The following is a 15,241-nucleotide window of genomic DNA, read 5'->3' on the forward strand; positions in this document are numbered from 1 at the left end:
AAGTAGAGTTATAGAATTACAATTTCTGTGTAGAGGGTAAAGTATAAGCCAAAGAAAAGAAAGTCTCTGTGGTTTACTGTTTCTTTCTTTTTTTTTTTTTTTTCAGTAAAGCTGGGGCATTATTTTGAGATGTTTATACTGTGAAAAGCAGTATAGAATCATATAGGGTTAGAGTGAATGTGTTCACAGAGATGATCTACTATATGAAACTTTCACTGATGTAAAAACTGAAGCTGGAAGAAATATTATGCACTTTTATTTATCTAATCTCTTATTGTAGAAAGACTTGAAAGCTGCAAACAGAAATATTAACTTGAAAGGATAAATTTTATTCATGTTATGGATGAAACTGAATGTCCAATTTAGGAATTTAGGTTTTAGTAGAGAGCCAATGCAATGGCACCGCACGCCAGTACTTTTGCCTGGAAAATCCCATGGACAGAGGAGCCTGGTAGGCTGCAGTCCATGGGGTTGCTAGAGGCAGACATGACTGAGCGACTTCACTTTCACTTTTCACTTTCATACATTGGAGAAGGAAATGGCAACCCACTCCAATGTTCTTGCCTGGAGAATCCCAGGGACGGGGAAGCCTGGTGGGCTGCCGTCTATGGGGTTGCACAGAGTTGGACATGACTGAAGCGACTTAGCAGCAACAGAGAGCCAATGAGCGCTTCCCTGGTGGCTCAGCGGTAAAGAATCTGCCTGCAGTGCAGGAGCCACAGGAGACGGGGGTTCAGTCTGGAGATGACAAACCCACTCCAGTATTCTCGCCTGGAGAATCCAATGGACAGAGGAACCTGACAGGCTACAGTCCACGGGGTTGCAAAGAGTCAGACATGACTGAAGCAACTTAGCAGGCACGCAGAGACTTAATGGAGTTTTTTGCTTTTTGTTTTGTTTGTTTGCTTGGCAGTATGTATTGATCTCTGGATGCAGACCAGAATTTAAACTGCACCTCTCACCTTTATTACTCACTAACCCTGTGATTTGTAGCAAATTCACTAATCTCTCTCTCGATGATAATATTATTTCCCTCAAAGATTAACTCAAGGGTAGCTTAGATGTTGCATGTTTAGCTGGTATTGGCATAGAGTATATATGAATATATAAGCACATAATTGTCACATTTGAGTTTTATGTAAATGGCTTGATAAAATCTGTGTTATAGAAAAATGACCAATGACAATGTGGATCATATTTTTCAAGGGTGGGAAAATTGGAAGCAAGATGATAAATATTATAATGTCCCAGAAAAGAAGTATTAAACTGCATAATTAAGATAAGTCAAAATCTTATTGATTCTATAGCATTTCGTCACTAATTATACATGAGAGAGTCTAGAGAGAAAATATCGCTGATAACCCTGATCTTCAAAACCTGAATGAGTAAGAGAAAGGTGATAATATTGATTGATGTAGGAAGTAAGGATCAAGACAAAGTTTGAGAATGTTCATGATGAGTTTAGTGTTGAACAGTTTTGGGGAGGTCTCCTGAATGTAGCTGAACAACTGTAAATATCAGGGAGGTAAGAGACAAATTTTCAGGAGTCATCCATGGAATTAAAAATTGAAACTATACAAGGACATTGTATTAAGGACTGAAGTATTGAAAAATAGAGGGAAAAGAGAGTGAGTAAGCTGAGCACTGAAGAATTGGTGCTTTTGAACTGTGGTGTTGGAGAAGACACTTGAGAGTCCCTTGTACTGCAAGGAGATCCAACCAGTCCATTCTAAAGGAGATCAGTCCTGAGTGTTCATTGGAAGGACTGATGCTGAAGCTGAAACAAATATGTTGGCCACCTGATGTGAAGAACTGACTTATTTGAAAAGACCCTGATGCCGGGAAAGATTGAGGGCAGGAGGAGAAGGGGACGACAGAGGATGAGATGGCTGAATGGCATCACCGACTCAATGGACATGAGTTTGAGTAAACTCTGGGAGTTGGCAATGGACAGGGAGGCCTGGCATGCTGCAGTCCATGGGGTTACAAAGAGTCAAACATGACTGAGCAACTGAACTGAACTGAACTGAAAAGTGAGTAGTTGTCAAAAAAGTGGAAAGTCCATCAACTGAGTTTATGGCAAGGGAGTGATGTCAACATTTCCATAAACAGTAACTGTTCAACAAGGTGCTGCTTCAGAAAACTAAAGGCACTGTAAAGTGGTCACTGAACTATTATCAGTAACAATTAGGGATTTTTAAATACTGTTATTGAAGATAGTTTATCGTAAGTTGAGGAATGATTAGAATTGGAAGCAGAGTGTAATCAATATTTTAGTTTAGTAGAAAAGAAATTGGATTGAGGTCAAATAGCATTTTATTTTTATAAGGACATTTTATTTTTATAGGGAATGACTGAACATTTATGAAGACGTCTAATGAATAGACAAATTGAAGGTGTGTATGTAAAGACCATGGAGGCAGTTCCTATAGAACATGACATAGGTAGGATCAAGTTAAGTTTGAAGGACTTTGAAAATTAACAAGAAAATTTCTTGTCTTCTGAGATAAAATGGTTACATAATGAACAGTTATAGAAACACATTGAAGTTGATGGCAGATAAGCTGATGGAGTTCTTTTGGGATGGTTAATATTTCATCAAAGGAGAAGGCGAGATCAAGCAGTGATATGAAGAGCCATATGTTCCATTCACAAGAGAGCAACTCTGTGTAAGAAAACACAGATTCAACTAAGAAAATCTAGGTAAGTTATTTACAGTTACATTTGAGATAGCAGATAACATTAATTTGTAATGCAGCCAGTTGGTTGCTTTATATCTATCTATATCTTCATTGCTTTGGAGATTTGGATTAAAAGCTGGATAATATAAAATGTTTATTTTGGCTGAAGATTGTCATCGAAAATTAAACATACCAGGTACCAAGCCAAAGAGAAAAAGGTCTTGACCTCTAGGGAGAAGATTTGATATAATCCACCTGAAGCTCAGTCTTGATATAGATATGAACAGAAGATTTTAAGAATTGTAAATCATTGAGGAGTAGGAATAGTTCTGAAGCTAAGTTGAAAGTTTAAAACAACATATGAAGTGGTGAATGTAGAACAGAGAATTCTCAGTACTTGTGATTTAGGCAAAGAAGCATTCTGAGTTGAGCTGAAACAAATTGGTGATGAAAATGACAATGTGTGTGCACATTTTCCATGAAGAAAAGGATATAAGAAGGACTAGCAGGAAAATTGCTTTTAGTTTAATAGAATTGTCAAATTCAAGGACACAAAGATTTAATTTTAGATTTTATTCTATTAATTTTATGGATTTAGCTCTTATATTCAAGTCTGTTATCTATTTTTTGAATCTGTTTTATTTATTTATTTATTTTATTTTACAATATTGTATTGGTTTTGCCATACATTGACTGTTATCTATTTTTAGTTAGCTTTTGAGTTTGGTGTGAGGTAGGGGTCCAAATTTTCTTTTATATGTAGACATACAGCTGTCCTAGCACAATTTGTTGAAAAGTCAATTGTTTCTCCAACATACTTTTCTTGATTGATATGCTTGTCAAATTCAATTGGGTGTAAATGCAATCTATCTCTGAATTTATGCAAATTCATTGATGTATATGTATATCCTTATGTCAGTACCACACTGTCTTGATTACTATAGCTGTCTCAATAGTTTTGAAATTTGGAAATGTGAATCTATCAACAATCCTTTGTTATTTTCTTTTTAAGATTGTTTGGACTATTTTGGGTCTCTTGCATTTTCATGTGAATTTTAGAATCATCCTGTCATTTCCTGCAAAAAAAGTCTTGTTATTTATTTTTAAATTGGTTTTCTATTCTCCAGTTCATTTATCTCTTCTCTAATCTTTATCATTTTGTTCTGCTTGCTTGAGTTTGGTTTGTTCTTCCTTTTCCAGTCTTTTAAGGAGGAAATTTAAGTTAACTGATTTGAGATTTAAAAAAAAATTTAGTATAGGCATTTATAAATATAAATTTGCATGCTTTTGAACTGTGGTGTTGGAGAAGACTCTTGAGAGTCCCTTGGACTGCAAGGAGATCCAACCAATCCATTCTGAAGGAGATCAGCCTTGGGATTTCTTTGGAAGGAATGATGCTAAAGCTGAAGCTCCAGTACTTTGGCCACCTCATGCGAAGAGTTGATTCATTGGAAAAGACTTTGATGCTGGGAGGGATTGGGGGCAGGAGGAGAAGGGGACAACAGAGGATGAGATGGCTGGATGGCATCACTGACTTGATGGACGTGAGTCTGAGTGAACTCTGGGAGTTGGTGATGGACAGGGAGGCCTGGTGTGCTGCGATTCATGGGGTCGCAAAGAGTCAGACACGACTGAGCGACTGAACTGAACTGAATACATTCCCAAGGCTTTTATAGTTGTGTTAATCTCAAAGTATTTTATAATTTCCTATGTGATTTCCTCTTTGGTCCATTGAGCTTTTAGGAATGTGTTGTTTAATTTCAACTTAGTTTTCAATTTCTAATTAATTCTGTTACTTATTTCTAAAATCATTTCATGTGGTCAGAGAACATACTTTGTATTAATCTAGCTTTTCAAATTCATCAAGGCTTATTTTAAAGACTAGTATCTGTTCCATATATATTCTGATCTTGTTCCAAGATTGGTTCAAAATATAAAAATAAGTCAATATGATTCATTATATTAAGAGAAAAAAGCACATGATCATTTCAGCTGGAAAGCATTTGAAAGAATCCAACACATTTCAATATAAAAACCCTAGAAAAAACTAGAAATAGAAGGGCACTTGTTTAATTTGATAAAGTTTACTAAAAAGCCCATAACTGGCATACTTATTGTTGACCAGATTCTTTACTACAGAGACCACAAATAAGACAGGAATGTCTGCTCTCTTGACTTAATTGTACTGGAGTTCTATACAGAGTAATTAAGAGAGAAAGGAAATTAAAAGTATACAAAATGAAAAGCAAGAAGTAAAGCTCTTTATTTGAAGAAGATATATCTTTAACAGGGAAAATCTATGATACCTAGTCAGATAATTGATCAAGGTTTCAAAAGCAAGAATCAATTGTATTCTATACACTTTAATGAACAATCTGAAAATGAAATTCCTAAAACTATTCCATTTACACTAGCAGCAAAAAGAATAAAATACTTAGGAATAAATTTAATAAAATAAGTACAAAACATTATGAAAACTAGAGAACATTGTTGAGAGCCATTTAAATATAATCTAAAAATAAAGGGAAAATTCACATATTCATGGATTTAAAGACTAATATTAAGATGGAACTACTCCCCACACTGACCTGCAGAGTCAACACAATCCAAATGAGAATCCTTCAAAATAAATGTCGAATGATTTGCTATCTCCTCTCCATGTTCTGTCATTCTTTCTCTCTCTCTTTTGTGAACATACCTTTAATCATTTCTTCCCCCGTTTTCTAACTTTTAAGCCCAGCGTCTAAGATATGATTTGAAGGAATATAGTCAGTCTGCCAGATGAACTAAGTGTGGAAAGTGTGCACTTTTAAAAAATACTCTCTGGTTCTGTTTTGTTTTAAACAGCTCATACATTTCATATACTAGATAATTCACCCATTGAAAGCATACAAATCAACAGTTTTGAATATATTCACATAGTTGTGCAGTCATCACTACAATCTAATTTTACATTTTTATCTCTCAAAAGAAACCCTGTACACATTTTCATTCACTCTGTGTTCTCCCTTCTAAACCCACTCAAAGCAAGCACTAATTTATTTCTGTCTGTACACAGTTGCCTTTTCTGGATATTTTATATAAATGTAATTATACAATTTGTGGTCTCTGTGACTGTATTTTTTTCGCTAGGCATAATGTTTCCTGATTTCATCCATGTTCTGGCATTTATTTGTATTCCATTCCATTGTAGTAGTCAATAATTTTTAACTGCATGGGTATACCACATTTTGTTGATTCATTGATTAGAAGACAGACATTTTGTTGATTCCACTTTTTGGTGATTGGGAAATTACTTTCTGTTTTTATACTATCTGTGAAATTAAAAAAATGTGATTAACTATGAGGAAGTTCACTATAAGGGGTTAAAGGCTTGAGAACAAAAGGGAAAATATAAATTATTTAGGGGAGTTATAGCCTGAGGAACTGTTGCAGAATTGGGTGACTTGCTGGGCTCACTTGGTTTTAGTGATCAGGAATTTAAAGTGAGACTGATTTTGTCTTTTCTATCTGACTTCAGCCACTCAAGGGCTTGAGAAAAAAGTGGATGAAGAATTGATTAGAACCAAGATTGGGGATTTTACAGACATGTTCAGTGAGAGAGAGGAAAATGAGAGTTGAGTGTGAATGCAGGGTGTTAGTGTGGTGGCAGAACTGAAAGTTATCCTGGGAAAGAAAGAACAGTAACAGCAGGATGGAAAGAACCAGGAAGTATGAACTGAAAAGGTGAGAGGTGGTGGGTGAAGAGGGTGAGGCTTGCTATTTGGATAATAGAGAGTGTGCTGCAAGTGGTAATGCCAACTTCAAGGCAGTTCAACCATGGGAATCAGTGCTGGACGTTGGGTGAAAGCAAAGGTCATTGTAGGAGAGGAGTTCAATGAATCAACAGGCTGAGGTATTGAATGAGCATCTATCTTGATATTAAAAGTATCAATATTTACGAAGCTTTTAGAGAGGGGTGGGGATAGGTACAGTAATCCATGGACTATATCTTCAAAGATTTAGGTGATTAATTTCTTTAGAGACCTAGAAAAAGGAATGGGTTTTTAAGGAGATATGAAGAGCAGTGATAAATATGCACACCTGAAAGAACTGCATGGAGAGAAATATCCTCAGGAGCAGCCTTGCTTGGGTTCACAGAAGAACTTGAAGATATTTAAGATTTTTAAGTTGACTGGTCCAGAGGGCACAGTGACTCAGTGTGGGAGTTGGAGGGTGAAGTATGAGATTGGGTCAATTCAGACTTCATAAACAATGTCAGTCAGTTTAGTTCAGTTCAGTTGCTCAGTTGTGTCCAGCTCTTTGTGACCCCATGGACTGCAGCACGCCAGGCCTCCCTGTCCATCACCAACTCCCAGAGCTTACTCAAACTCATAGCTATCGAGTCGGTGATGCTATCCAACCATCTCATCCTCTGTCATCCCCTTATGCTCCTGCCTTCAATCTTTCTGAGCATCAGGGTCTTTTTCAATGAACAATAAACAATGTAGGCAAGATAATCACGTGATGAGAGAGAACCTGCTGCTGCTGCTCAGACACTTAGTTGTGTCTGACTCTTTGTGGCCTCATGGACTCTAGCTCACCAGGCTCCTCTGTCTGTGGGGTTCTCCAGCAAGAATTCTGGAGTGGATTGCCATGCCCTCCTCCAGGGGATCTTCCCAACCCAGGGATCTAACCTGAGCCTCCTGTGTTGGCCAGCAGGTTCTTTACCACTAGTGCTACCTGGGAAGCCCCAGGTAACCTGGGGATCCTGTATTTTCTATGGTGACTGACAAAAAGGGACAAGGGTCTTGGTGGGATTATTTCTGATGATCTCTGAGACAGATTTGAATGCTGATACTATAACTGTTGAGGAAGGGAGGAGGGCTGCAGGAGCACATAAAGTTCTGTTTTCATCCCTTGGCATCTTCTTTCAAAGGCACTTTAAGAACCCAAAAAGGGTCATAACATACAGAACTCTGTGAGAGCTCCATTACCTTTGATGCTATTGAGGCTGAAATTTTATTTTAAGAAAGGAAGGAAGTCATGAGGAAAACTATTCTGTACATCATTCTGAACATCAATGAAAAGATGCTTGGTGAAATGCAAGTGGCTGAAATGTTAGCAAATGTGCTCAAACAATATTTGAGGTTAAAATATCAAAGAAAATTAAATATAAGGCTTAATCAAATATGGATCATAGACCTTAGAAAGAAGAATTAGAAATGCTCAGTGGTCTCACAAATCAATAAGAATAATAGCAACACTGAAGTATAAATACAAATAATCAGTAAATATCGGAAACAAAAAAGTCAATAAAAATTAAGACAAACAAAAATATTCAACACAACTGCTACTCACAGAATTACATAATAAAATGCAATGACATGCTTCCTTTAATATATTGCAAGTTCAGTTCAGTTCTGTCACTCGATTGTGTCTGGCTCTTTGTGACCCCATGGACTGCAGCATGCCAGGCTTCCCTGTCCATCACCCACTCCCTATCCAACACCAACATATTGCAAACTTGCAAATAAATTATATTTGATAGATTATTCTATAAGTATATTAATGTTTTATGAATATATTCATTCATATATATGTATATATATTAAAACTTTTGTATATTGTATGTATATGTTCAATAGCAGGCAGAAAAGTGATATCTCTCCTGTGTTTCTGAGAGTGGGGAGTTAATATGTAAAATGTTTGCAGCAATAGACTTTATGTACTAAGAGTATTTAAAATGCTTATGTACTTTGACCCCTTAAGTCCACCTTTGAAATATATCTTAAGGAAATATCAGATGTATACTCAAAGATTTATTTTATGCATATTAATATTGCAACATCATAAAACTAAAATATTGGAATGACACTAAATATCCAAATAATGAGTGAAAAACTGTGCAGTATTTAAACCTCAGTGTCTATTAATGGCTATTGGACAATGCTGGCAGTGTTTTAAGTAAATTTTATGATATAATATTGGATGCACATGAAAGGAAAAAATGTTTATTTCAAAAGAATCTGACATGAGTGAGTGACTGAACAACAACAATATATCTATAAACATATTATGTCTTAGGCCTTTGAAAATCATAGCAAATTCAGTCCAAGGAACTAACATATCTCTGAGGTTATATGGAATGCTTCAACATGAGGAAGCCATGTTTTGAAGCCATCCATCCCATGGCTTCAATCCTGTGGTTGGATGGCATCACGACTCAGTGGACATAAGTCTGAGCAAACTCGTGAAGATAATGAAGGACAGTGAAGCCTGATGTGCTGCAGTTCATGGGGGATCACAAAGAGTCAGACAGGACTTAGCCACTGAACAAGAACAACATAATTTGATGCATAATTAAAAGAACATGCATGAACAACCTAACAACTTCAGCACTGGAACATTTTCAAATATCTCTGAAGTTATCTACAGGACTCTTGCCTATCCCACCAATACCTAAAACCTTATCCCTAATTTCATGATCATAAATACACCCTTTATATTGAAGAGTAAAAAACGTACAAAAAATACCTAAATCATAATATATAGATAATGAATATTGTAATTGAACATACCTGAGTAACCAGCACCCAGATTACTAAACACAGAAATACAAGATAAGCCCTCCTTGTGCTGCCTTCCTCAGAGGAAAATTATTCTGACTTCTCCTACTATAATTAGTTATGCCTGACTTTGAACAATACATAAATGAACTCACATAGTATGCATTTTTGTGTGTGTCTGGGTTCTTTCTAAGCATTGTGTGTGTGGACATCTCATTTCCAAATTGGAAGAGCAAAGTATTCTGAAGATCTTGCTGCTTTATATAAAAACAAAAACACTGACAAAATCTCTCAATATCAGTATTTTCATAAATCTGGAAATTAACTAAAGACTTGCAACAATTTCAGGAATGCTTTTACTGAAAGATAAACAGTAGAATCTCAGTAAGAAACCAGAGTCTTGTTGCTTTTTCAGTTCAGTCGTTCAGCCGTGTCCAACTCTTTGTGACCCCATGGACTGCAGCACGCCAGGCTTCCCTGTATATCCTCCAACTCCTGGAGCTTACTTAGACTCATGTCCATTGAGTCGGTGATGCCATCCAACCATCTCATCCTCTGCCGTCCCCTTCTCCTCCCGCCTTCAATCTTTCCCAGCATCAGGGTCTTTTCCAATGAGTCAGTTCTTCACATCAGGTGGCCAAAGTATTGGAGCTTCAGCTTCAGCATCAGTCCTTCCAATGAATATTCAGGACTGATTTCCTTTAGGATAGACCAGTTGGATCTCCTTGCAGTCCAAGGGACTCTCAAGAGTCTTCTCCAACACCACAGTTCAAAAGCATCACTTCTTCAGGGCTCATCTTTCTTTATGGTCCAACTCTCACATCCACACATGACTACTGGAAAAACCATAGCTTTGACTAGAAGGACTTTTGTTGGCAATCTCTCTGCTTTTTAATATGCTGTCTAGGTTGGTCATAGCTTTTCTTCACTATCTGTCGTGATTTTGGAGCCCCCCAAAATAAAGTCTGACACTATTTCCATTGTTTCCCATATATTTTCCATGAAGTGATGGGACCAGATGCCATGATCTTAGTTTTCTGAATATTGAATATTAAGCCAACTTTTTCACTCTCCTCTTTCACTTTCATGAAGAGGCTCTTTAGTTCTTCTTTACTTTCTGCCATAAGGGTGGTGTCATCTGTCTATCCGAGATTATTGATATTTCTCCTAGCAATCTTGATTCCAGTTTGTGCTTCATCCAGTCCAGCATTTCACGTGATGTACTCTGTATGTACGTTAAATAGGCAGGGTGACAATATACAGTCTTGACTTACTCCTTTCCCTATTTGGAACCAGTCTGTTGTTCCCTGTACAGTTCTAACTGTTGCTTCTTGACATGCATATAGATTTCTCAGGAGACAGATCAGGTGGTCTGGCTCATCTCTTTAAGAAAGTTTTCAGTTTGTTGTGATCCACACAGTCAAAGGCTTTTTAACTTATCCTAATACTATCCCCTTCTCCCAGCTCAATAATAGTCTTGAAAAGCAATTATATTAGATGTGAAAATTGGCAACTTAGCACAAGGTGGAATAATGAGTTTGGTGCATCTCAAAGCCCTTTTCTTACAGATCTGCCACTATTTGACTGTTTTGGAAAAGCTCCATTCTTGTATCATTTGACCTGACTTGGAGTTCTTTTCATGTTAGCTGCCCAGAGGGCATTTTATTAAAAAAAAAAATCAGCAACTGTGTATCATTGCAGCTGCTCATCAAAACACTTAAAAGAGAAAACTTAAATAAGATATCCTTAAGAGCTTTAAGGAGCTTTAATATATTCCTGGGAATCTACAAGGCCACACACATATTCACAACTAACAGCATGTGCAGGGCTATGCACATGTTGAGAAAAAAACCTGAGAAGATCCCAGGCTCTCACCTTTGGTTGACTTGAGGCTTTGTACAAGCAGGAAGTAAAGACTAAGGCAAAGTTATAAACTGACTACTCAAACACTGAAAACAGGTACCATCATATACTAAATAAATCCAGCAAGAGTATGGGACACAAAATAAGTAATCAAATATCAATTATATTTCTCTACACTAGCAATGAACAATCAAATTAGAGAATACTTCCATTTAAAGAGCACCAAACCCCAAAATTCTTTCAGAACAAAATTTAATGCAAAGCATGCACTTAAAACTGCAGAGTATCATTGAAAGAAATTACGCTGCTATAGATCTGCATAAATTTTTGAACATCCTGTAGTCATGGATCTGAAGAATTAAAGCTGTTTATATGGACATATTCCCAAAATTGATCAATGGGTCAATGCAATTCATTGTTAAATGCCTTATTCTTGGCTAACGTCATGTTTGCATGCTAAGTTGCTTCAGTCCTGTCTGACTCTTTGCGACCCTATGGACTGTAGCCTGCCAGGCTTCTCTGTCCATGAGGATTCTCCAGGCAAGAATACTGAATTGGGTTGCCATGCCCTTCCCCAGTTAATCTTCTTGACCCAAGGACTGAACCTGCATCTCTTATGCCTCCTGCACTGGCAGGTGGGTTCTTTACCAGTACCACCTGGGAAGCCTGGCTAACTTCATATCTATCACTAAAAGAAAAAAATAGTAATAATACTGTTCACAATACCATGGTTTTAGAATTCTGTTTGCACAGAAACAGTATGTATCTTCTTGCTTCTGCAGTTCCTGAAGACCATTTATTTAATGCTGGTTGCATCATTACCCATGGTACTGCATCTTCCCTTGTGCAGCCCATGAATATTGGTTCCTAATGACTCAAAAGTTGCTACTATGCTTCACTGATAATGAACACAAAGACGAATATTATCCAGAGTGTAAAGGAAAATATAAACAATAATCCATTTTCTGGTCATGTTAAATTTGTGATTTCAAATATAAAATAACACATCTCCAACTACATCTTCTCTTGACTACTTTAGGCAGTAATCACTACATTCCTAAGATGTGATCTTATTCAGTGTTGCCCATATCCCTGCCTTCTAAACACTGCCACCAGTGGAGAAGAGAGGCAAGAACTCAGTGTTCAAAGCAAGGAGAATGATTCCATTCTGCAAGGAATAGTCATCCTTCATCCAGCATGAAGTCTGACTCAGAAGAGCACAACCTTACCACATTGATTGGCGACCAGAAGACATTAATCAAGAAGCCCTCATGGCATTGCGGAGTAAATGTCTCATCACCTTTAGAAGAATAATGTGCAGTCACTCCCAGAGATTACCTGGAACATGGTTCAAAATTTGTGAAGAGGGTTGGTGACTTCCTTGGATGCTGATGAGGGGAGTCCCAAGAGTAAATATTGGATGCTTGCATCCATGCTGTCCTTGGTGCTATATAAAGTGGAGGTCCAACAAAGAGGGGTGAGGATCCATGCAGGGATCTCCCCACAGACCCATGTCCAAGGGCCAACAGCAGACCATTATAGCCCAGAGCTCTGAGCTTGTCTGGCACGCTGACTTGGACAAAAACTGTCCTAAACCAATGTGTCAGAACCATGTTGGTGGAACATCTGGTCAACCCCACAGTCTGGTATAGGATCTAAGAATACCCTGAAGTGGAGAAGCAGAGACTACAGCCCACATAGCTCCTGGTATTCACACAGGGCACTAGACCTGAAAAGCGCTATTAGCTTTGGCAGGTCCAGCTTCTGGAATGGGACTTAAAGTTTTTTGAGGTTGATGCTTCCGGTGAAAGTGACACACGTGGCACCAGGTCTAGGCTCTAGATTAGCTGCCCAGAGCACACTGCTGCCCCTGGCCAGTCCTAGGCACAGGAGGGTGACTTGGAATATTTTCTGGAAGGCATTCCAAAGTGCAGGGCCACCTGAAACGTGGGGGCTCAGAGAAGAAAACTCTCTAGAGCAGTTCTAAGAATAGATTGGCAGAGATATCTACTAGTTCGCCAAAATCCATTTCCTTCTAGGCAAACAGCAAGATTGTATTTCCCAGGCTTCCTTAAACTTAGATGTGACCAGGTGGGTTCTAGCTAGTGAAATGTGGACAGAAGTGATATGTGCCACTTTCTGACCTGACCCATAAAAATTTGCTCCATGACCTTCTGCTCTCTTTTCCCTTGCTTTATTGGATGTTTGTGAGTATTCAGAGTGAGCTTGGGTCCTGTGTATTGAAAATGACTTAGATTAATCTGGCTGCCTGAATCAGAAGTGAAGCAGAACCCTGCAATCCCTATCTCAGACTCAACTTTGAGCAAGAAATACACTTCTATCACGTGAGACAGCTGAGATGTCAGATGTCAGAGTCTAGCTGTTGTAGCAACTAAACTAATAGAGTAATGTTTTAAAACTGTGTATATTTATGGCAGAATTCTTATTATTAAACTGAAGCATGTGAAATTATTTAGAAAGGTGCATTATTAGTACTTCAGGCTCACTGTGTAAGCATTTTGACCTAAAATTAGAAGTAGATAGTAATATTACTAATGTCACATGGAAGGAAAATACGTAATTTATTTCTAAGAGAAATATATTATACAGGAATATAATTTATCTTAGGTTTAGCAAAGCTATTGGCCACGTGTCATAAATTCTAGCTATAATAGTTATTAATAAAAAGGTAATGTGTCATTAGGTATGTCAACACAGACAGAAATTTCTAGTCAAGTTCCATAAAATGCTGTCATTCATTCGTCTGATTTCTCATTTTCACTAGCAAGTTGGATAAAGACAGATGAGAAATACCTAATTTGCAGGTGATGGAAACCAAGAAGAGATAAAATAATATGCCAGAATCAAGATGCAAAAATGATTGACTGAAAAGATAAAGTGAAACAAAGAAAATAAAATTTAGCAAAAATAAATGTAAGATACAGAATTTGGTTTAAATGTAAATTACCTAAGTGTGATAGATATGGCTTATTTTAAGGAGTAAAATCAAGGACATTCCTGAAAGAAGTAGCCTGGGTTCAAAATTTAAAACTTGCCAGATAGGTCACCAAAGTGATAACATAGCTGCTGCTTTAAAAAAATGACTCATATAAAGAATAGAAGTGTAGATGGCTCTGGTACCCTTCAAATAGTAACTCTTAATGGAGGGGTTTTGGCAATCTGGGAGTGTGTTTATTAATATATTTTTAAATTGTCCCAATGCTTCTTGTATGTTCAGCATTATTGGCTAGCAATGCCAGATACATTAAAATGCATGAGGCAGGTCAAACCTTCAAGGCATTGTCCTATATCATTTATGAGCTTTAAATGTCCTCCTGGATAAGTAAAAGTTGTTTATAATCATCTAAGCTTAAAACCTAATTTCACATAGCATTAATCCTAAAATATTTCTGCAGGGTGTTATTTTTTCCAGGTGTATAACTATGTGGAAAGATTGTTCTTTGGTTTTTATTCAGAACTTTACCAGGGGCTGTTTACAATTTCAAAAAATTATGTCACTGGTGGCTTCACTATTTGTTCCTGTATCAACTATCAGCTGGCATTTGAAATAAGTGCATTTATGGAAATACATATATAGATCGCAAATCTCTTTTCTGTTTTGTCTGCTATTGTAGTCTTGTGAAAGTATTTAAATAATGAAGTACACATTATTTTATTATATATCAACTTAAAATGTCTCATACTTAGGATATTAATTTTTGAAATTATTTTTTGTAGATAGATTAATTTTCTATTAATCTTTTTAGTGATAGTAAAGACAGCATTATATAATATTTACCATATAAAGAAGCAGCTCCCCTGGGTAGGAAATGACAACCCAGTCCAGTATTCTTGCCTGGAAAATTCCATGGACAGAAAGAACTGCTGGGCTACAGTCTATGGGATTGCACAGTTGAACATATATTGAGTGCACATGCACACACATGTAAAAAGAGGCACTGAATCACAAAGAGTCAAAACCACTGATGTAAATGTCTATATTTCACCTGTAAAAAGATTTGGTATCCTCTAGAATTTAGAATTGTAGTGAACTTAATGGATTGTGATATGATCATAAGGAATCTGGAATACAGACCATTGAAGGAAAATGTCAGATTCTGAGGACCAAGAGGATATGAGAGGAAATTA

The sequence above is a fragment of the Oryx dammah genome, unplaced genomic scaffold, assembly GCF_014754425.2.
Source record: "Oryx dammah isolate SB20612 unplaced genomic scaffold, SCBI_Odam_1.1 HiC_scaffold_18, whole genome shotgun sequence".
Taxonomy (NCBI): Eukaryota; Metazoa; Chordata; class Mammalia; order Artiodactyla; family Bovidae; genus Oryx; species Oryx dammah.